The following is a 24830-nucleotide window of genomic DNA, read 5'->3' as shown; positions in this document are numbered from 1 at the left end:
ATCAGACAGGAACCATGCGGTGGGAGCCTTAAGAGGCCAATGAAGGGACATGGAAACCTTTACTGGCCATGCCTCACTGTCTGCTGGACAGTGTGTGAAGTTTATTTCCTTCTTATTGCCCTGAGGAGACGGAAGCTCAAGAGATGTCATCTGCCTGAGTCTCACAAGAGGGCCTGAGCTGAGATCAAACCAAGCAAGGCTCACTCCACATCCCGACTTATCCCTGCTACACCCCCAGTCCTCCGAGGCCCTGCCCCAGCCCCTCTGGCCTGCCCACGCCTGGAAAGAGGAGGCGGAAGGAACAGAAGCCCCAAGAAGGGCGGGAATTGGTGGGGGAGAAAGAGGGGAGGCAGGTGCCTGTGGGATGCTCTATCCTGGCCTTCCTCAGTCCTCAATCCCCCCACCCCAGCAGGCCCCTGACCCCCTCCAACCCATTCTCATCTGGCCTCCATGTGCTGGCGCCTGCACCTGAATACACACTCCCCACCAATCTGTCTTGGGCTGTCAGAGGATCAATGGGGCTCCCAAGGCCTGGCCCAGCAGGGAGCTAGAGGGGAGTCCCTAACGAGAGTTAAGAAGGGACCCAGGGGAGGGGGGGATGTGAGGAGAAGCCAGGCTGAGAATGGGAGCATGAGCCTGGGTCTGGCATTTTTTTGAAAGACCCTTGGAAGGACTGGTTCCCCAATAGTAAGACCCGTCAACTCTCTTATTCAGGGGTTCCAGGCTGGTTTCCAAGTCTGTTTTGCCTCTGACATTAGGACCTGTCCCTACTCCACTCTGAGCCTCAGCTTCCTTATTTGTGAACCTGAAAGAGATTGACTGCCCTGGGATTGCACCTCAGATGGACATAAGTTTCTAAAATCAGCAAGAGATCTCTCTTTGTGTTCAAATGTGAAGTGGTCTCCAAAATGTTAAATGAAATAAAGCAAGACGCAGACCATGTGTCTATTTAGCTACCTCCTGCATGCACATAACTCGAGAAGAAGACGGATGAGTGGATTCGCTTGTCTATACATAGAACATTTCTGGAAGGACACAAGAAACAGCGAGATTAGGGATGGCTTGGGGAGAGGATTGGGGTGGCTGGGGATGGAGTGGGTGGGAGACTTGCCTTACACTCTTTTATACTGTTGGAATATTGGTCTATGTTTGTGTATTCCTTTATCAAATTATAATTTCATCTATTGCAAAATAGATCATCCTGCTAGGAAATATATGGGCAGGAAATATAAAGAGAAACAATATTTACATAGTATCAGTGTATCTTCCTATAAGGTATTTGTTAATTACAAAGAGAAAAATGGTAACTTTACAGTGGGGAAAACTGGCAGACACCACCTTCACCAAGTGATCACAGTGAACATTGCTAATAATGGGGCAAGTCGGCATCACGGGCCCCCTGATGGGACGCACCCCGAAGGACAAAGCATCACTGATACGGTGTTCTTGCCACAAGTGCCTGATCTGAATCCAAGCATAAAGAAATAACACAAAAATCCAAACAGAGGCACAATCTGCAAAATCACTGGCCTAAACTCTTCAAATAATGTCGATCATAAAAGTCAAAGAAACTGTTCCAGGCCGGGCACGGTGGCTCACAACTGTAATCCCAGCACTTTGGGAGGCCGAGGCAGGTGGATCACCTGAGATCAGGAGTTTGAGATCAGCCTGCCCAATATGGTGAAACCCCGTCTCTACTAAAAACACAAAAAATTAGCCAGGCATGGTGGCAGGCACCTGTAATCCCAGCTACTCAGGAGGCTGAGGCAGGGGAATCACTTGAACCCGGGAGGCAGAGGTTGCAGTGAGCCGAGATTGCACCATTGCACTCCAGCCTGGGTGACAAGAGTGAAACTCCATTTCACAAAACAAACAAACAAAAATTGGCCTAAACTCTTCAAATAATCAGTCATAAAAGCCAAAGAAACTGTTCTAGGCTGGGTGCAGTGGCTCACGCCTGTAATCCCAGCACTTTGAGAGGCCGAGGCGGGTGGATCACTTGAGGTCAGGAATTCGAGACCAACCTGGTCAACGTGGTAAAACTAAAAAAATACAAAAATTAGCTGAGCGTGGTGGCAGGTGCCTGTAATCCCTGCTACTCAGGAGATTGAGGCAGGAGAATCTCTTCAACCTGGGAGACAGAGGTTGCATCACTGTCAGTGAGCCGAGATGGCACCACTGCACTCCAGCCTGGGCAACAGAGCAACACTCTGTCTCGAAAAAAAGAAACTGCTCCAGATAAGACTAAAAAGAAGACTAAAGAGACGTAAACATTAAATACAACATGTATCCTGGACTGGTTACTGAGTGGGTGGGGGGGGTAGAATTCTTTTTATCTATTTGCTGCAAAGGACATTAGTAGAACTGACAAAATTTCAATAGGTCTATAAGAGAGATGATAGCATTGTATCAATGTCCTGATTTTTGTATCTATCCTGCGATTTTGTAAGAGAATATTCTTGTTTTTAGAAATATACACGGGATAGTTAACTTAGAGGTAAAGAGTCAACATGTCTGCAACTTATTTCCAACAATTCAGACACTGGGCAAAAATATATGCAGAGAGAATGAAAAAGGAAAGATTGCAAAATGTTAACATTTAGGGAATCTTGGTGACGGGTATGTGGGAATTCTTTGTACTATTATTGCAAACTTTCTGTAAGTCTGAAATTATTTCAAAGTGAGAAGTCAGGTATAAATAGAGTCATTGGCATAGCTGACATGCCAATGTCAATGACATGCTAATGCCGTGATGTTCAGGTGTTGTGTTAAGTTCTTGGCACATCAAGGATCAAATTTCATCCTTGTAACCACCCCATGAGGAAGGTGTAGCTATTTCTCATCTTTGTGCAGATGAGAATCTTGAGGCACAAGGTGGTTAAACAATTTGCCCAAGGTCACACAGCTGGAACAGGTGATGCCCAGGGACTCTTCTTCAGCATCATCGGATAGCTCTAGGAACAAAGGGGCCTAGGAATCAGAATTCCATGATATGAATCCAGGGCTGTGAATTGTTTTCTCAGCACTGGGATTGTGCTGTTATTGGAATGGAGCCTTGATGTCATTATTCACCCTTCCATCAAATATTCACTCGTTGATCTGTCCAAACACGTGTACTGAGCACCCACTGTCAGTCAGACACTGGAACTATAAAGGCAAGTAAAGGCGACTATAAATGGGCATGAGCTTATAGAGCACCCACCATTTACCAGGCTCTGTGTTCAGCATGGTGGTTAAAGAGATGAGCCAGACCCATCCCTGTCCTCCAGGAGCTCACTGGCCATCAGGGGAGAGCAGCAGGTGAGCCAACCAGAATAGAGACATGTAAAGGGCTGTGGGAACCCCAAGAAGTGGAAGGCTGGAAAAGGTTCCATTGAGGAGAAGGCCTTTAGGCCACGTTTTGATGGATGTGTAGGAGTTCCTAAAATGGTGAAAGGAGCACTCCTTTTTTTTCTTTTTTGAGACAGAGTCTAGCTCTGTTGCCCAGGCTGGCTCGCTGCAACCTCTGCCTCCCAGGTTCAAGCAATCCTCCCACCTCAGCCTCCCAAGTAGCTGGGATTACAAGCACCTGCCACCACACCTGGATAACTTCTGTGTTTTTAGTAGAGACAGGGTTTCACCATGTTGGCCAGATTGGTCTCAAACTCCTGACCTCAGGTGATCCTCCCACCTCGGCCTCCCGAAGCGCTGGGATTACGGCATGAGCCACTGCACCTGGCGAAAAGGCACCCTTAATGGAAGAAACAGCACAAGCAAAGGCTCAAAGTAGGAACAAGTAGGTTTCTGGGATGGGGTGTGGCCTGGAGAGACTGGAGCACTGTGAGAAAGGCAGGAAATGAGATTGGAGAAGCAGCAGACCCAGCTAGGGAAGGACCTTAGGTGCCAGACAGTTGTTATAATTAAGCCCCGGAGAATCCAGCTAAATATTTCCTTCTTCTTCTTTCCTCTCCTCCTTCTCCTTCATCTTTTTTGTATCAAGTACAGACAGCTGAGTTAATCCCATTTCTCAAGTCATAGCTCATTGTCATCACACACTTCACTTTTATTTTTTCCTCAACCCCTACTCCTTTTCCCCTTACTCCCAACCATCATGGGCATCCACTTGTGTGGAACTGACACGTGATGGTGAAGGCAGCATCACAGTGGTGGTGTGAAGCACAAGGATTCTGGAGTTGGACTGCCTGGATTCAAAGCTGGGTCCACATCTTACCAGCTGTGTGACTCTGGGTAAGTTACTTGACCTTTCTGTGCTTCTGTTACTTAATCTCCATAAAATACCGATAAAACTGATACTATCTACATCACAGGACAGTTATGAAGATTACATGAGTTATCACTTGAAAAACACTTAGAATAGTATAGGTATCTACGTGATAAATAAATCTCAGCCAGGCACAGTGGCTTACACCTTAATCCCAGCGCTTTGAGAGGCCAAGGCAGGAGGATCGCTTTTAGGCCAGGAGTTTGAGAGCAGCCTGGGAAGCATAGTGAGACCCTGTCTCTGTATAAAAATGTAAAACTTAGCTGGGCATGGTGGTGTGTGCCTGTAGTCCCAGCTACTAGGAAGGTTGATGGGGAGGATAGCTTGAGCCCAGGAGTTCCAGGCTGCAGTGAGCTGTGATCACGCCACTGTACTCCAGCCTCCTGGGCAACAGAGCAAGACCTTGTCTATAAAATAAATAAACAAACAAATAAACAAACCTCAAACAAGTCACCCACTACATACTTGGATATACTGTTATCCTTGTAGAAAGTGCTTACATCACAGCCTCTTCCTTTCTATCTAAATTCCTTCCCTTCTAGCACTCTCATCCAATCCCATGGCTTTAGTTTTATGTCAATGATGCTCAACGTGTATCTCCAGTTTTGGTCTCATCCTGAACTGCTGCCTTGACACTTCTGCTAGAACGTTTAACAGCTGTCAGACCTAACCTGCCACCTGTCCAAAACCTGCTCCAAGCCAGCCTTCCCTAATCATGCTTCCCTCCATTCAAACAGGCCAAATGCCTCGAGGTCATTCTGAGCTCGTCTCCTCTCATATCCAACATTAGATCTTTCAGCAAGTCATGCTGGATCTACCTACGAAACACATCCAGGACCCAGCCACTTCCACCGTCACTATCCAAGCCTCGCTCATCTCCCACCGGGCCTACTGTGGCATCTGCTCTACTGGCCTCTGCTCTCAGCTCCCACTCCTGCCCCCTCAACATTCTCTTTACTCAGAAGTCAGAGGGATTGTCTCAAAGACTGAATCTGATTATGTCACTCCTCTGCCTAAACTCCCAGCAAGTAAGCGCCATTGAAAAACAGAACAAACCCCAGCTCCTTTCAATGACCCCCAGACCTACAGGGTCTGCTCCTTGCCTCCTGCATTCCCCTCATTTACTCCCCTGCAGCAACACCTGCCTCTTGGCTGTGCCTTCATCACACTAGGCACCTCTCGCACTCCTGGGCCTTTGCACTTGCCATTCCCATGTCCTGGAATCCTCTTCCTGTGAAGTCATCCATGAGAGCACCGGAGTCCCAAGATCCCAAGGATCCCCCTCCCAGTCCCTGTGAATGCCGCCTGCCAGGGAGCAGGTGCCCTCCACACCCAGAGGCCTGCCTATCCTGGACCTAAACCCCCAAGGCTAAGAAGATATAATCGCATACTCCAGCTTCCCCACCGTCCCAGGGCCCAGAAGCCCAGAGGGACAGATGTCCTCTTCAATTCATCATATTCTCCTCCTCCACTGTTTCTGGGAAAATGCAAGGTGTGGTTTGGAAAGACCCTTCTGTCCCATCACTGCAGCTGGGCTGTGAGCCCAGACCTCAGCTTCTGGGCTTCAGTCTCTGGACACCTGGAAGGAGATGCCTCCGTACAGGGAGAGGGCTATGGGCTGCTAGAACACAGCAGGACCCCACTGGGGTCTGGGGTTGGGGCAGGGGAGCCAAATGCGGGGAGGTGGAACATCCTAAACCTATCAACGCTGGGAAACGGGGATGGGGAAGTGACGGAGCCCCCGTGACTAATGACACCTGAATGCTGTGGCTGGCAAAGCACTTCAGAAGAGTGGCTGCCAAACTTACCCAAACCTTTCTCTTCACCCTTGCCCTTCACCATCCTCCTCCTTTGCCTCCCACCCCCCTTCTTTAACGCTGTGGTACCAGTGGGGCAGGGCTGCACCAGGGTTGGCGAATGGGTCTGATAGTCTTCTGTGCTACAAATCCCAGCTCCCTCTGTTGCCAGTCCTCTGACAAGCGACTTAACTTCTCTTTGCCTCAGTTTACCCCCTTTATAAAGAGCATAGTAACAGTGCTACTTTTGTGGGTTAATGAGTGACCAAAATGAGGAAGTGCATCTGCCATCTGACAGCATGCCTATCACATAGTGAGCACTCAATAAATGGTGGCTGTTCTTTTTAAACATAATCTGCCATAGAGACCAATCCAAGACACAAGGGAAAGAATGCCAGCTCTGCTGAAAGTTGGGGTCTTCCGATATTTTGTGGTGGCCACTGAGACACCTCTCAGAAGCTAAACCTAAAATCACCCCGAAATTGATCTAAAGTTTTCACTGTGCAGATGGGAAAACTGAAGCACAAAGAGAGGAAGCTAATTCTCAGCCATTCCTGATACAACAATTGTTCCGGCAGACCTGCTGTGTGCCAGGCCCTGTGCTAAGCATCAGGGGTGGAGGGGAATGGGAAAAAAAACCTACTACTCTGCCTGCCCTCGTGGGGCTTACCCTCTAGCTCCAGACAGTAACAGATAACTGAATGTTGACCACACAGAGTAGATGCCGGCAGGAAAAACAGAGGGAGCACCGTCAAAGGTCAACTTGGGGGGGACATGAGGGGACAGGGAACCCATTAGCTGGAGCGGGGGGTTGGTAGGGTTACATCGTTAGAACTGAGACCTCCAAGAACAAGAAGGTGCCTTGTGAAACGCAAGTGGGCAAGTGGATGTTACCAGCACTGTTGTTTGTAATAGCAAAAAATAAAAACCACCCAAATGTTCATCAACATGGACTTCAGATACTATATCGTGGTATTGATATATTCATATAAGGGAAGACTGCCCAGCAGTGCCAATGAATGGCAGCTGCCTGCCTCAATGCAGATGGGACTCCAATCCACACTGTGGAAGGAAAAGAGCACGTGAGGTAGGATACACAGAATCCATACAATATATATGCACTTCTATACATTTTTGAGAATGATGCTTGAACCCGGGAGGTGGAGGTTGCAGTTAGCCGAGATTGTGCCATTGCACTCCAGTCTGAGCAACAAGAGGAAAACTCCATCTCAAAAAAAAAAAATTTTTTTTAAAGAATGAAATATAGTCCTATGTATTGGGTAAGCATTTATTATATGTAGTAAAAGGTAAAACATTCATGGAAATAATAAACATCCGGATTGTGGCTTCAAAGAGGGTGGATGGGGATGGTGGGAAGGGATACCAGAGACCCTCTGTATTAGCAATCGATCCTGCATTAGAAATCATCCCAAAACATAATGTTTTAAAAGTAATAACAGTCATTTTTTATATCTCACAGTTTCTGAGGGTCAGGAATCTGGGCGTGGTTTAGCTGAGTGGTTCTGGTCCTCAGGAAGTTACATTCAGCTGACAGCTGGGGCTGCAGTCATCTGACGGCCTATCGGGTTGGGGAGTTGGAGGGTGAGCTGGAGAATTTGCTGCCAAGCCAAAGGGGGTTCATCTGTGTGGTTAGCAAATTTGTGCTGGTTGTTGATCAGGAACTGGGAAGAGGGGAGAGGGCCTCAGTTCCTCTCCTTGTGGGCCCGTCCATGCGTCCTGGGTTCTATCACAACATGGTGGCTGGGTTCCAAGAGTGGGCATGGAGAGACAGACGGACAGATAGACAATTAAGTAGAAGTTGTATCCCTTTTGTGACCCATCCTCATTCACCACATCCTCTTCATTAGACATGAGATGCTAAGCTCAGCCCATACTCAAAGGTGAGGAGAATGTAACTCTATTTTTTGAAGGGAGAAGTGTCCAAGAATTTGTGGACATACTTAAAACCATTCACTCTCAATTCTATTTGAAAAGTTTTAGGCCGGGTGCGGTGGCTCACGCCTGTAATCTCAGCACTTTGAGAGGCCGAGGCAAGTGGATCACAAGGTCAGGAGTTCGAGACCAGCCTGGCCAACTTGGGGAAACCCCGTCTCTACTAAAAATACAAAAATTAGCCGGGCATGGTGATGAGTGCCTGCAATCCCAGCTACTCAGGAGGCTGAGGCAGAAGAATCACTTGAACCCAGGAGGCGGAGGTTGCAGTGAGCTGAGATTGTACCACTCCAGCCTGGGTGACAGAGCGAGACTTTGTCTCAAAACAAACAAACAAACAAAAACAGAAAAGTTTTACTCCTTAAACTGAGCAGTGAGTACCTGGGGTTTTATTCTGCTATTCTCTGGACTCGTTTGTGTATTAAGTAACAGAGGGAGATGCGCAGTGGGGAGGAGTGTTTCAGGCAGAATGAAGGAGAGCAGTGATGGTGAGTGGCAATGAAGGTGAGGATGGCAGCCGACAAGTGCAGAGCGGTGGGCAGTGCCCAACGAACTTGTTGGCTGAGGGTGCATCATGGACACAGTCAGGACCCTGGGCATTTTGGAAGCAGCAGAGGCTCTCTGCCCCCTCTGAGTCCCCACACCTGGCATGATCCTGGCCTGGAGAGGTGGTCCCAGGGTTAGTGGCAATTCCTTCTCTGAACACAGCTCTTGGGTGCCTGCTCTTCTGAAGTGCCATCCACTCCTCTCCCCTGACATCTGGCTCTTTTCCCCAGAAGTATCCTTCCACAGATATACCATTTGTCTACAAACATATCCACAACCATATACACTGTTATCTCCCCCCAAATGGAAGCCTATTCTACATCCTCTTCAATACCCTTTTTATAGCCTTTTTGACATACTTTGGGACTCTTACATGTTAGTACATAGCAAGCTCCCCCACTCTTTTTTATAGCTTTATAGTAGTCCATCATGCGGATGTGCTACAATTTGTTTAACCAACCCCCTATTTACACACATTTATTTTGTTGGTCTTTGTTATTACTTTTTAGACTTTAAATGTAGAGACTCGAGTTTAATAAAACCTCAATTCATGGCAGATTATCATAACTGACCCCTGTGTGCCCTCCTTTGTTTTGTTTTCTCTCTCTCGTTATTCCTGTTTATCCCATTTACCCTTCATATTTTCTGCACCTCCACAGATTCTGATGGGTTCTTTGTGCATTCTGTGGTGTATAAGTCTTCATGTAGAACATAACAGACTTGTATGTGTGGCTTCACCTGTGACTTCTGATTGCTGCCTAGAGCTCTTTGCACCTACCATGTATTCCTCCCTACCACCCCAGTAATGGACACCTGGGTGGCCTCTAACTCTCTGTTGCCACAACAATATGGCCATGTCTTATATGGGCTGATATGAGAATTTTGTCTGGACATACAGCCAGGCGTATAATTGCTGGGTCATAGGGTATATCTATTCTGGTTATCTTTTGCACTACAATAAACTACCCTCAACTGAGAGGCTTAAAGCAACCACTTCGTTTTATTCATTACTTTGTGAAGGGTGAAATTTAGAAAGGGCTCAGCCGGGTGGCACCTCTGTGAACCATGTGGTATCAACCAAAACAGCTATGGCTGGAGGTTCCCTTTCAAGATGGCATCTTCACTCATGTCTACAGTCTTGATGTTCCTGGCCTCCCTCTCCATCACATGGTGTCTCATCCTAGAGGACTTCTTTCCATTGTTGGCCGGACTTCCTCACAGAATGGCAGTCTGGGGTGGTTGGAGTTCTTTCATGGCAGCTGGCTTCCCCTCAAGCAATTGTTCCAAGAAAGAGGAAGTAGAAGCTGCCAATCTTTTAAAGCCTAGGCCTGGAAACTGACACATCATCACTTCCACCATAGTTGTTTGTCAAAGCAGTCACAGGCCAGCCCAGATTCAGAGAGCAGATACATAGACCTACATCTAGATGGGAGGAATGTCAAATAATTGGTGGCTATAATTTATGCACCCAATATACAGATTTAACTGGACAGATCGCTCTCCAGATGGCAGCTCCAGTCAACACACCCCCATCGCTGTCTCCACATCTTCACCTATACTTGGCTGTGTCCAGCCTCTTCAGTTCCCCCTTCACACTGCAGTAAACATTCTTATAGATGGGTCATTGCACACATGTGCAAGTACAAATGTAGGACAAAGTCCCCAAAGCAGATACGCTAAATCAAAGGCAAGTGCATTTGCAACCTTGATAGATATTGCCAGCCCTTTGATAAACCATCTCCTCACAACAGATCCAGAATCTGACCACTTCTCACCATCTCTATTGCTACTACCCTGACCCAAGCCACCCACCTCCCTGGGCTCCCAGCTTCTGCCCTGGCCCCATTGTCCATTCTCCACGGTGCAGCTAGAGGGATCCTCTCAAATCCCAGGTCAGATTCTGCCCCTCCTCTACTCAGAAGCCTATGATGGCGTCCCACATTACTCAGAGTAAGACACCCTTATGATGGCTCTGAAGCCCCACCTGTATGACCCCATGACCTCTCTCACCTCTTTCCTTCTGCCCATCTCTTCACTGCCCCACCCTGGGCTCCACACATGCTCTCCATGTCTTCATACTTAAGGTTCCCTCTACCTGAAATATTCTCATTTCTTTCCCCAGTGCATGCTATACTAAGTTGTATATTCATTTATTGTGTGTCTCCTCTCCAGAAAATAAGCACCAGGCAAAGGGACTTGGTTGGATTTATTTGCTGCAAATCCTTAACACCTGAATAGCACCTGGCATTTGGTAGGAGCTCTTCCATTTATCTCAAATATTTGTGGAACTCAATCACCCTCCATAGAGATTGTAGCAATTTGCATCCCACCAGCAATGTCTAAGTTTCAGTAACCTGAATTGACCCAAACACATGGTTCATATGTTTTAAGTTCATGCTTCCCCCTGCTCAAGAACCTTCAAGGACTTCCTATTACCTTGCTTGGTGTATCCCAAACTGGAACCCAAGACCTTTTAATACTAGTAGCAAGAGTTTCTCCATTTCTTATGGAAAGAAGCCCATGGATGTTTCAATGTTAAGTTTTTATCTTATCCATTTTTTATAAATGATTAGCATTTAACTAAAAAATCAATAAGAGATAGAGGAGATACCTCACAAACAATGAGTTTACTGTTTGGGGGCTTCTAATGGTATAATGAAACTTGTCACAACTTAGGGCCAATAAACAACACAACTGATAGCGTGAACCAAGTTCTTTCGCCTAGCTGAGCCTCAGTTTACCTGTTGGTAGAATGAAAATAGCACTATCTCATATGGTGTGTTGGGTACTTTTTAACTCACTCGGTCCTCAATGCAGCTGGAAGAGATGGGTACTATCATTATTCTCCTTTTTCAGATGAGGAAACTGAGGCATAGAACAATTAAATAACATGTCTAAGTTTCCACATCTGGGGAGTGGTGGGGCCTGGATTTGAACTCCTACACACAAATTGTCCTCCTCCCACCCCACCCCCAAGGCTGGCTTCAAGGCTAGATATTTATTCTTTGTTTGTTTGTTTAAAATTTTTTTAGAGACAAGGTCTCGCCCTGTTGCCCAGGCTGAAGTGGAATGGTGCAATCATAGCTCACTGCAGCCTTGAATTTCTGGGCTCAAGCAATCCTCCCACCTTAGCCTCCCAAGTAGCTGGGACTACAGGTGCACACTACCACACCCAGCTAATTTTTTAAAAGTTATTTAGTAGATATGGTCTCACCGTCTTGCCCAGGCTGGTCTCAAACTCCTGGACTCAAGCCATCCTCCTGCCTTGGCCTCCCAAATTGCTGGGATTACAGACATGAGCCACCGTGCCTGGCTAGATATCAACTCTTGCAGCACATTTTAGGGAAGTGGTGTGTTCACAGGCATAGCCTTTCTGAGGGGAGGGGAAGGAGGTGGCCTGTGAGTAGGAGATAGTCTCTGACCAGATTGAAATATACACAAAAGGCACAGGATTGAAATCGTGTCGTGCCAAGTCCATTGTCCCCTCTGGGGCATGAACTGAGACTCTTGGGCTCCCAAATGGCTTCTCAATAACATCTGATTCTCTATCATTATTGTAATAGTTACCATTAATAACTGTTAACATCTAGTGCACGTTCATTGGGTACTAAGACTTTTCTCTGCATTTTTGAATCCCTCAGTAGCCCCAGGAAGTTACAGATTCACATTAACCCCATTTTACACATGAAGACACAGAGCTCAGCGGCAGAGTTGGGATTTGTTCCCTGTGCCTCCACCCACGAATGGGTCCTTGAAGCATCTCTGTTTACAGAGGACTTTCATGCATTATCTCACTCAATTTCATAGCCACTCCTTGAAGTCAATGCTCCTATCCTTCCTATTTTGCTAACGAGGAAATCAAGGTGCAGTGCACAGCTCTTTGCAACAAATCTGTCTTCCCTGCCTTCCCCATCAAATCCAGGATGTCACACAGCTGGAAGGTACCCGATTTATAGCTCAGGAAGGAGCACGTCAGGGCCTCTGCGGCACTGGGCAGGGTTCTCAGGCAGTTCCCCAGAGATCCTGTTTACTGGCAGAGCCGGAGACACACAAGACCAGGAAGGAGGGAGGCCCCAGAGATGACCCACGTTTGCATCTTCAAAGGCTTGCCCTGCACTCTCCCATCCTCAGGACTCCCCAGCTGGGCAGCGAGTTGTCACTTCCATGAAATGTCCTCCAGCCCTGGCCACACTGGCTCAACCCAGCCACTCCAATCCTGCCCTTTCCTCACCCACTCTGCTTCCCCATACACATAGCCCTAGGGAAGGCAACCAACCCCTTCTAGGCTCCTACAGCTCATTCATTCATTCAGCAACCCCCTGTGAGTGTTAGGTACTCTTACAGGCACTGGGGATACATTAAAGAATAACAAAGATTCCTACCCTGTGGTATTGACATTCTAGGGTGGAGGGGGTGGGTGGGGGAACACAATAAGTAAAGTGCATAGTGTGTCAGGTAGTTCTAAGGGTCATGGCAAGATGAAAAATAGAGCACGTCAAGGGGTTCGGGAGTAGGAAGAGAGGGCCTCACTGAGAAGATGACATCTGAGCAGGCACATGAACAAGATGAGGGACTGAACCAAGCAACCCCTGGAGAAAGAATGTTCCAGGCAGTGGAGCACTGTCCTCGGCAAGTGCAAAGGCCCTGAGACAGGGAGTGTCTGGTGTTCGAGGAGTAGCAAGGAGGCGGTGTGGCTGGAGAGGGGAGAGGGTGGGAAACAGGACAGAGAGGTCATGGACTGGAGAGGGGTCCCATCATGTGGGGCCTCTGGGCCATGGTAAGAATCTGGCATTTCCTCTGAGTGAGCTGGGAGCCAACAGATGGTTTTGAGCAAAGGAGGGACGTGGTCTGTTTGAAGCATTTATGGGACACCTCTGGCTGCTGCATCAACAGCACACCGCAGAGGGAAGGGAGGAGGCAGAGAGCTCTGTGGCTGCCGCACCTTCTGGCTGGCCAGAGAGGAAGGTGACATGCCCAGGGTGGTTGCACTGTTCCAGTTACTATCTCTGTGTAACAAACTACCCCAAAACTCAGTGGCTTTAAGCAGTCACCATTTTATTATGCTTAGGAATTCCGGCCAGGAGTTGTGGGGATGGCTTGTTTGGTCCTCAGCTGGGAGGACTTAAAGGCTGGATATGAAACAACTAAGAACTGGAATCATCTGGAGTACCCAGACCAGGATGACCTGAAGACTAGGATTGCCTACATGTGACCCACCATGTGGCCTGGTCTTCCTCACAGCATGGTAGTCCCAGACTACTTGAACATCTTCCACAGCAGCTCAGCACTCCAAAAACGGGGTGCCAATGAACAGTCTCAGAAGTCGCAGTCACTTCGGACATATTCTATTGGCTAAAGCTGTCACGAGCCCACCCAGACTCAAGAGGAGGAGACATACACCCCAATTTTTTTTTTTTTTTTTTTCTGAGACAGGGTCTTGCTGTGTCACCCAGGCTGGAGTGCAGTGGTGCAATCACAGCTCACAGCAGCCTCTACCTACCCAGGTTCAGGTGATCCTCCTGTCACAGCCTCCCAAGTGGCTGAGACCGCAGGCACATGCCACCACATCTGGCTAATTTTTGTATTTTTTGTAGACACGGGATTTTTCCATGTTTCCCAGGCTGGCCTCAGCTTCCTGGGCTCAAGCAGTCCTCCTGCCTCAGCCTCTCAAAGTGTTGGGATTACAGGCATGAGCTACCAATGGACCCCACTTCTTAATGCAGCCATGTTCTAAAACCACCACAAGCACTTAGAATCTTCCAGGAAAATTGAACTGGCTCTGCTCATCCAGGGCTCACAGTCCAGTGACCAAAAGAGACAGCTACTTCCCAGAGGCATGAGCAGACAGAGAGGAGCCCCAACCCAGCTTAGTTAGTCAGGACAGGTGATGCATGAGCCGTATCTTTAAAAATGAGGTCATCAAGCCAAGAGACAAAGGAGAGGTCATCCCAGGGCAAAGAGTATTAGAAATTCGTATTGGGAGGCAGGAGAGCGAATGCTTGAGAGATGGATTCTGGCACCAACTGTCTAGGTTTGCATCCTGTCCCAGCCCTTCAAGGGCGAAATTGCTCAGGCCACCTTGCCTCAATGAGCCTCAGTTTATTTACCTTTAAAATAGGGGTTATAATAATTGCACTGCCTTCAGGGGAGGACATGCATGCAAGGTGCCAACTAGACAGAAAGAGCCACAGACTGTCAGCTCTGATTAGGAAATGACATATGGTGGTCATCTAGCTCCAGCCCCCTGATTGCAATGATGAGGAAACGGGCAGAGACTTGCCCAGTGTCACACAGCATAGAAGGTGGAACCTGCATCACACTTCAGTGATCTGCCACAGCCTGACCCCTCCCTGTCTCCTCTCATTCCTCACCCTGCAAATTCACTTTGGAAAGGGGGGAGGGGGTATCACTTGTTCCTTGGACTTTCCCCCACCCTGTCGATCCTGGTCCCTCCCCTTACCCAGGAATCCTGTGAGGCCTCCAGAGGGGGTCACCCAGCCTGGAGCTGGGGCCTTGAAGATGGGGTGGTCTCTGCTCTGATAAGGAGCCACACTGTGCCCCTCCCAGCCTGCGTTCTCCATGCCCCTGTTCAGCAGGAATGCCTCAGTCCAGCATGGAGTTCCGGTGGATTTTATGGGCCAGCCACAAGCAGACAAATGGAGAAGAAAAACATCCCTCCAGAGCCCTGCTCAGCTCTCAGAACCTGATTTCCGCTCAGCCGGAAGGAGGCTGGGCTGCTTTAACCCTCTGTGGGAGGGGACCACGGGGTCTGATTCAAGATCCTCTTTGCTCCATGCCCTATCTTCCCACCACACAGGCTCAGTTCCTTCCCCAGCAGCTCCTGTGCTGGCCCCCACTTTGCCCCAGGACTCAGCTTCCCCCAGGTCCCCTTGGTAGAATCACCTCAGAGGCCCCAGATCCCAGTTTATGATCATCATCAAAGCAGCCATGACTGTGAGCCTACTGTGTGCCAGGCACCGTGCCACATGCCTTAGCAACATGGGCTCAAGGCAAGTCTGGAGATCATGGTGGGAAAGCACACAGCAGGGGCTGAGAATAGAAATGGCTTCAGATCCAGCTCTGCCTCTCCTAGATGGTAAGACCTTGAGCACAGCCCCTTAACCTTGCTGGGTCTAAGCTTCCTCATCTGTAAAATGGACTTGGTAATAGGATCCATCTGCTAGGATCATTGTGAGTTTTAAATTACCAGGTGTGTAAAGTGTGCAGCACAAAGCCCCATACAATGCAGTTGTTGTTACTATCCCTTCTCTCCACAAACCCCACAGAATGGCCCTCATCAGCCACAGTTTGCAAAGAAGAAAAGCGAGGCCTTTTGGGACACCCCTTGACTTCCTCCATGCCTCGCTTTCTCCAATTATGAGTCACGACTGCAAGCCCTGAACTTATTAAACAATCAGTCAATTCTTCTTCGTCACTGATTCTGGAGTCGTGGATTCATCTACTCACTAAATTTGTAACCTCAAAATCAACACGAGGAGTCATGAAAAATTTGAGTCGCTGACCAGGTGTGGTGGCTCACACCTGTAATCCCAGCACTTTGGGAGGCCGAGGTGGGCAGATCACGAGGTCAAGAGATTGAGACCATCCTGGCCAACATGGTGAAACCCCATCTCTACTAAAAATACAAAAATTAGCCAGGCATGGTGGCGCGTGCCTGTAGTCCCAGCTACTCAGGAGGCTGAGGTGGGAGAATTGCTTGAACCCGGGAGGCAGAGGTTGCAGTGAGCAGAGATCTCACCACTGCACTCCAGTCTGGGCTACAGAGTAAGACTCTGTCTCAAAAAAAAAAAAAAAATTTAAGTCACCTGATGCACGTTTCCAGGTGAGATCAGACAAAGTGACATGCTGCCTTCTTGTTTCAGCTCTCACACTGTAAACAACTGTCCTTTTCACAGTCTATTTTTTGTGCCACATTTTACAAATGTTTGTGTCTTCTGCTGGTGATTGTACTGTTGACAATGACCCCGGGCGTGGTGCTGAAGTGCTGTCTAATGTTCCTAAGCACCAGAAGGCTTTGATGTGCCTTACAGAGAAGATCATGTGAGTTAGATAAGCTTCATTCAGGCGTGAGTTACAGTGCTGTTGGCCATGAGTGCAATGTGAGCGAATCAACGATATGTATTAAACAGGGTGTCTTTCAACAGAAACATGCATGAAACAAGCTTATGTATTGATCAGTTGATGAACATGTTGGGAAGAGAATGGTTCACAGGAACCTAAGCCTGTATTTCACCTAGGAGCAGTGGTTCAGTATTTGCTAATTCAGTGTTTATAGTGACTTTCTAGAATATAATTACAGCAAATAATGAAAATCGACTGTACTTTCAGGTTTTTTGGTGCTTTTAGTTGTGAAGATAATATTTGGAAGGCATTTTAGTGAGCTACAGTCACAATTAGTGTTGTTGTGTGACAAATTACCTGATAAGTTGGTGTCTTAAGCATTTCCTTATGCTCACGGATTCTGTAGTTCAGGATTCAGAACAGGCAGAGCAGTGAAGACATGTCACTGTCCGTGATGTCTGAGGCTTCAATGGCAAAGACTCAATAACTGAGGCTGGAATTGTATGAAAGCCTCTTCACTCACGTATCTGTTCCTTGAGCTGGGAGAACTGAAAGACTAGAACAACCAATCAAAAGCACGTGGCCTCTCCATGTGGCCTAGGCTTCCTCATAGCATGGTGGCCTTAGGCCATTCAAACTTGTTCTTGGCAACTCTGAGCTCCAAACTCCTTGAGCTTTCAAAGAAGCCTTAATTGGTAGTTTCATTTAGCATTATCTTGATCTTCTACAGCATGTTGGTGATCCTGCCACACCTGGCACTGGTGTCAGGGTCAACCTGAGTCAGGTGGGTACCTGACTAGGCGAAATTATTTAGCACTTCCTTCAACTTAATAGTCTTTAAACATGAGCTCATCCTTTCCTTAAAGCGATGGAGCTGAAGGAGGGCACCCATGGCAGCACCAACCTCCTCTCTATCATTGAACAATTCCACTCTGGCCCAAATTTGCATCCTCTACTCAACAAAATCAGTGCTCTGCAACCAAGTGATCTCACTCTCCCTGGAGCAGAGTTTTGTGAGCATCTGAGCTTAAAATACCCTGGGGGAGGGTCTTCCTTTGTTATCCTCACCACAAGCAACTTATCAAAGAATTCCTGTCCACTCCCTAGCTATGTGACCTTAAGTAAATTACTTAACCTTTCTGCTCTTTAGTCTACTCATCTATAGATCGGGAACATTAATAGTACTTAGCTCATGAGGCTACTATGAGGATTAAATAAGTTCCTAGAAGAGTGCCTGGCATATTGTTACCCCTCAATAATATTATTATTTCAATTTACATTGCATTTTCCCTGAAAGAAGTACCACGAAATACATTTTTCTCTACCTGTTATATTTTCAATGATTTTTCATGTCCCTTAGAAAGTGGGGCTCGGGCATATGCTCGTATGTTCCCCGTCTTACCCTATCTCTTCCTCGTAACCAGCACCCACCTGCTCACTTCCACTTCACTCCTATCAAACATGCTGTCTAGAAAGAATGGATACCCACTCACAGCAAGGTAGATGTCAGTGGTAACAGCCTGGAGAAATGTCTGCTAAACTGTATTCTCTATTAGGTGTCTGGTGTTGGGGGCAGGAAGTGAGTCAATAATCAAGTAAGTCTAAAATAAACTCAGAAAATGCACATTGAGGCCAGGCACAGTAGCTCATGTCTGTAATCTCAGCACTTTGGGAGGCCAAGGCAGGAGGATTGCTCGAGTCCAGGAGTTAGAGACTAGCTTAGGCAACATAGTTGCCTACAAAAAAAAAATTAAATCTCTACAAAAAAATTAAAAATTAACTGGGTGTGTCACATGCCTATAGTCCTAGTTACTTGGGAGGCTGAGGTGGGAGGATTGCTTGAGCCTGGGAGGTCAAGCCTGCAGTGAATCATGATTGCATCACTATTCTCCAGCCTGGGCAACAGAGTAAGACATCGTCTCAAAAAAATAAGAAGAAGATAAAATGCAGATTGAAATGAAGCCCAATAAGTTTTTTTGTTGCAGGATTTCTCAGAGTCTTTAACATGCTAATGTGTTGCAGGTCTCTAGGAGAGGGATATAAAATGCAGTTTCTCTGACTTTTTAAAAAAATCATGGAATCCTGAGCATCTGCAAGAACAAGTGTTCTCAGGAATTCACCCCTAAAAATGATGGCTTGGAGGGACCCTGGAGGGACTGAGTTCTAGCATGGAATCAAGGGCATCAGCCCCAGACTAGAGGAACCGGATGGGGTCAATGGAGCATTCTCATGAACTGAACATAAAACAAAACCAAACAAAACCTAGCATCTCTATGTAAGGACAGTTTATGTGTTTATTTAACACACTCATTCAACAGATATTTCTGGATGCTTATTATGTGCTGTGTACTGATCTGGGTCTTGATCTTGCACTCTATGAATTTCTATGGGATGAGGCAAGTGGAAAAAAATGCTCTCGGGCCAAATTCTGCTTCCATCACTTGCTGGTTGTGGGACCTTAAGAAAACCCCTTGTGGCCAGGCATGGTGGCTCATGCCTGTAATCCCAGCACTTTGCAAGGCCGAAGCAGGTGGATCACTTGAGGTCAGGAGTTCAAGACCAGCCTGACCAACGTGGTGACATCCAGTCTCTACCAAAAATACAAAATCAGCACGCCTGTAATCCCAGCACGTGGGAAGCTGAGGCAGGAGAATTCTCCTGGGAGGAAGAGGTTGCAGTGAGCTGTGATTGCACCATTGCACTCCAGCCTGGGCAATAAGAGTGAAACTCCGTTTAAAAAAAAAAAAAAAAAAAAAAAAAAAAACCCTCGTAAGGATTATATAATGAAAACAGCTAACATACATACCATGTGCCAGGACTGTTATAAACCCTACATACATTGACTCATTTAATCCTCATAACAACCCTATGAGGCAGGCTTTACTGTGAGCCCTGTTTACAGACGAGGAAATTGAGGCCTAGAAAAGTTTGGTAAATTTCCCAAGATCATACATCTGGTAAGTGGCCTAACTGAGATATGAAACCAGGCAGTCAGGCTCCCAAATCTGCAAACTTAACCATGTGACATTATTATCTCCAGAGATAACACCTATGGCATATAACACCTATGGTTCGTCGTTTCCAGCAGCCATTCTTCCCCTCTTCCTCACTAACAGAAACCCAGTGTTCAGCTGCATACATGAACACCTACCTGCAAAAGACTATCTTCTCAGCCTCCTTTTCAGTTAAGTGTGGCCAAATGACAAGATCTGGCCAATGGGATGTGAACAGAAGTGAGGTTGATGTTCTACAGATTAAAGCATGCTCTTCCTTCTGCCTCTTTCTCTTTTTTGCCAGTTGGAATGCAGACAGAATGGCTCCTGTGGCCCTTTGGCTCTGTAAGAGAACTAGGAAGTAGAAGCTATGTATGGTGCAGTAAAAAGATAGACAGAGCCTGGGTCCCTGGCACCATCTGTTTTGGTCATCTAATGTTGCGTAACAAAACACCCTAAACTTAGGGGGTTACAACATTGATAATTTTTCTGTTTTTGGAGACAAGGTCTTGCTCTGTTGCCCAGGCTGGAGTGCAGTAGTGTGCTCATGGCTCACCGCAGCCTCAAACTCCTGGGCTCAAGCGACCCTCCTGCCTCAGCCTCCAGAGTAGCTGGGACCACAAGCATGCACCACAGCATCCAGCAAATTTCTTTTCCTTCTTTTCTTTTAGAGACAGGGTCTCACTCTGTTGCCCAGGCTGGTCTCAAACTCCTGACCTCAAACAATCCTTTGGCCTCAGCCTCACAAAGTCCTGGGATTATAGGTGTGAGCCACTGTGCTCAGCCAATAATTATTTATTATCTTTTTTCTTCCTTTGGTCTCAGCCTCATGAAGTGCTGGGATTACAGGTGTGAGCCATTGCGTCCAGCCAATAATTATTTATTATCTTTTTACTTTGTCTTTCTGTATTATCTTTCTTCTTTTTCATAGGTCCTACAGGTCAGGAATTCAGGATCTACATCCAAGGAGGCTCACTCACTTGGCTGGTAAATTGGTGACGGCTGTAGGCTAGGGACCTTAGTCCCTCTCCACAGATGGCTTGAGTGTCCTCATGGCATGGTGGCAGCTGTCCCCAGAGTAAATGACTCAAAAGAAAAAGGGAGGAGCTCAATGCCTTTATGAGCTAGATTCAGAAGTCACATACTGTCACTTCTGTCATATTCTTTTGGTCACATGAGTCAAATCTGATTCAATGGGGGAGGGGTCTACACACACAGATGAATGCCAGGAGGCAAGGATCATTGCTGGCAATCTTGGAGGCCGGCGACCACACCACGGAATGCCAGAGCAGCCCTACCTCCAAAGGCCTTGAATGTGAGAGAGAAATGCATTTTACCTTGTCTAACCAAAGTTAAGGTTGTGAATATACACCTATGAATTCTTGACACAAAGTAAGCCCTCAATAGATGCTAACTCTTATTAGTCTTTTTCTCTAGGTTGAGGCATAGGACTTTGTCTTATATTCCCCTCTCCACACACAAACATACACACATATACTGCCACCTTCTAGACTGAGGTTTGGTACAAGGTAAACCTGGGAGGCTGTGTATTAGCCTTTTCATTCAATCGTGCAACAAGTATTCATTATATATATATATATATTTTTTTTTTGAGGTGGAGTCTTGCTCTGTTGCCCAGGCTGGAGTGCAGTGGCACATTCTCAGCTCACTGCAACCTCCACCTCCCAGGTTCAAGCAAGTCTCCTGACTCAGCCTCCTGAGTAGCTGGGATTACAGGTGCGCCAGCACACCTGGCTAATTTTTGTATTTTCACTAGAGACGGGGTTTCTCCATGTTGACCAGGATGGTCTCAAACTCCTGACTTCAATGATCCGCCTGCCTCGGCCTCCCAAAGTGCAACAAGTATTCATTATTGCCCACGCCGTGAGGGAGGCAAGCACAATGAGATGGAAAACAACCCGTATCTCCATCATTAGGAAGTCAGATAATTCCAAGTGCCAGGGTCCAGGTGGAGAAAGTGGTCCCTCGTGCCCTGCTGCTGGTCATGTAGACTGAGGCAGCCGTCACAGAGTGCAGTAACTGTGTGTTTTCTCTCCACCCAGGGATCCTGCCCCTGAGGGATATCCCAGAGAAATACACACAGGAGTCTATGAGAGTCACACACTGCAAGTCCCTCACAGCTTTGTTTGGGGAGGTGGGAACTGGAGCTAGCCAGCATCCATCACGAAAGCGGTGGGAAAAGGAGGCATGGTGGCACACGCACACCGTGCATGCTGAGCAGCAGTGGGAAGCAAGGGACTTGAGCTGGACTCAGCACACAGAGCAGTGTCGAGGAAACAAAATAGCCTATGACACAGATCTATTGAAACTACTATTTATGTACATTAACAACCCCCACACACAAATCAACACCATGCACATTTTATAAAGACACATATATATCCAAAGACATGCATCAGAGATATTCGAGTGGGTGTCCTGTGAGGGGAGGGAAATGGAAATGAGAATCATGGATGAAGAGAGAAAAGTCAAAATATGGTGTGATGAACACAACAAGACTTTGCAACAAGGTTGGGAAAAAGTGGCAAAGAGGCCTTCACCATCTGCTACTCTGAACACTGGCAGAGGACTAGGCATGTCTGCTCAGACCCAAAGGGACAGCATTCCAGGCAGGAAGGACAGCTGGAGCACAGGCTCAGAGATGAGCACAGTGGGTGCCTCTGAGAAACAAATGCTTTTTGTGGGAGTGAAGGGTGCCCATGGTCAGAGAGGCAGGGGCCAGCCTCTACCCTCTCAGCCTGTGATACCTATCTCCTCTTATCTGGCAGACTCCTACTCAGCCCTCACAGACCTCTAGGCTCCCTCAGAAGCCATGTGGTTAGGGAAGGAGCAACCACTTTGGAGTCAGAACAATCTGAGCTCCCACATTGGCCCACCGTGTGACCTCAGGCAAGTCACTTTCCCCTCTTTGAACCTCTGTTTCTTCATCTGTAAAATGGGAATAATGACAATACTACCTCAGAAGGTTGTGTTGGGAAGGAAGTGAGATAAGCCAAACACACAAAGTCCCTGCCCCATGGAGCTTATACTTTAGTGGAGGGAGATAGGTGGTAAACAAATAAATATGTAACATGTCTACTGCTGTATCCACAGTACCCAGAACTGTGCCTAGCACATAGCAGGTGCTCAGTTAATATTTGTAGAATGAATAAGTGAATGAATGAAAGTCAGTGGTAAATGCTATAAAAAGAAATAAAGCAGGGTAAAGGGAAAGGGAGAGCTGGGGATGCTGGCAGGTGGGAGGAGCCATTACTGTTAGTGCTGGTGGTCAGGGAAGGCCTCCCTGAGATAAGAATAGAGTGAAGATTTGAAGGAAATGAGGGAACAAACTATGAGACTATCAGGGGCCGGGGAGCCAGGAAGAAGTGGGCTCCAGGTTTAGTGGGGAGGCCAGTATGGCTGGAGCAGAGTGAGGGACAGAGAATGGGGGAAGCTGAGGTCCCCTGTATAGGTGAGCTGAGAATGTGGCAGGAGTCCCCTCTGCACTCCCAGGGACAAGAACTAGAAAAGTCCATGCTGCTCAGCCCTTTCCCAGGCAGTTGGCTGGGGCCAGCCCCTAAAAACAGTAGCACAAACTCCTCGCAGGTATTGAGCACTCCTGTGTGCCAGGCCCCAGCTCTACTGGCACAAACTCATGGAACCATCACCAGCCCTGGGTATGAGTACTATTATTATCTCATTTTCAGAGCAGGCAACTGAGACTCTGGGAAGCAGCTGACCTTGGAACCGGAACTGGGTCTCTCTGATACCAGACCCTGGCTTGCTCCTACCGCATTGTCTTGAAGTCCTTTGTTTATAGCTCGCCTTCCCCTCTCGGCTGCAGAAGGCCTGTCTCAGTCTCATTCATGGTTTTCTTTTACTCCCAGGGTCCCAAGTGTCGAGAAATCTGCCTAAGGAGCGAATAAATGAATGAGCCTACAAGGCAAGCCCCTCTTCGCCTTCCGGCCCAGTTCACGCCTTGTTTGGCATCTCCAGTTGGAGGTGGAATTGGGAGGGGGCTGGACAGAGGAATTTCAAGCTGCCTGAGGGTCAGGAGCAGAGAGGAGGGGGAGAAGGGGGAGAAAGCGAAAGTGAAGTGAGCTGGGAGCCCCTGTGAGGAGGCGCAGACAGGGAAGGAAATCTCCCGGTAATAATTCATCGGCTCAGGAAGCAGCAGCCTGGCCTGGGGCTGTGTGTGGGACCAGCCCTGCGGGGAGGGGGCCCATGCTGGCTGCCTTCCTCCTCCCCAAAGCCCAGCCTGGCTGGGGTCACGGTCAAATGGTGGCAGTGGGGGAATCCAGGTGTGGGAACAGAGTCTCCCGCAGACCCTGGATCCTAAGGGGCTCCACCCCCGGCAGCCATGGGAAACCCCTCGTTCCCTCTTCTTCCCCCAGTTCTGACCTGGATCAGGGAAGCCGGGAAAGCACAGCATGGCAGAGCTGCAGGCATCGTCAGGAAAACAGACGCCCAGAGGAGCCAAAATGCACCTAGGAGCCTTTCAACTTCACTCCCTGCGCTCTCTCTGCTATACGGGCTGCCATTCGGGCTTATTTTCAAGGCCAAGTGGGATACTGGTTTAGCTAGTGCCTGGAGAGAGCTGAGCAGCCGACACGAGTGAGATGGAGACCCCAGCAACCACCGTTGGCTCAGCAGTTCTCTGAGGAGGACACATCAGGCTGAACAATCTAAGGTTTCTAGAAGGAAGGCAGGCATTGAGGAAAGATAGCCCGTGTGTGTGCGCGATGGGATGGTGGTGGTAGGATTCCAAGAAGTAGTGAAACCGGACAGGCTGGAGCTAGCGCCCCCACTCCCACCTGCATGACTGAAGGCCAGAGCTCTCTTACCTGTAACTCAGGGCTGCCATCCTGCAGCCTCAGCTGGGCTCAATAGAGTATATAGCACCGCGTCTGGCACACGGTAGTGCCTCAACCAAAACATCAGTTCCGTGAGGGTGAAAAATTTGTTTTGTTAATGGCTGTATCCTCAGACCTAAAACCATGCCTGACACATAGTAGGGATCCAACGAATATTTGTTGAATAAATGAACGAACTACTGGTGTTTGTGTGTTGTGGTTTTGTTTTGCTTTTTTTTTTTTTTTTAAGTTTGTCTTCAGGGACAAGACACCATCGAATCCTCATTTGGAGAGATTATAGCTTTTCTCCAAGTGTTCTCCACTGACACCACCACTATCACCAATG

This window comes from Macaca thibetana, chromosome 10, assembly GCF_024542745.1.
Source record: "Macaca thibetana thibetana isolate TM-01 chromosome 10, ASM2454274v1, whole genome shotgun sequence".
Classification (NCBI taxonomy): domain Eukaryota; kingdom Metazoa; phylum Chordata; class Mammalia; order Primates; family Cercopithecidae; genus Macaca; species Macaca thibetana.
This window is presented reverse-complemented; position numbering follows the sequence as displayed.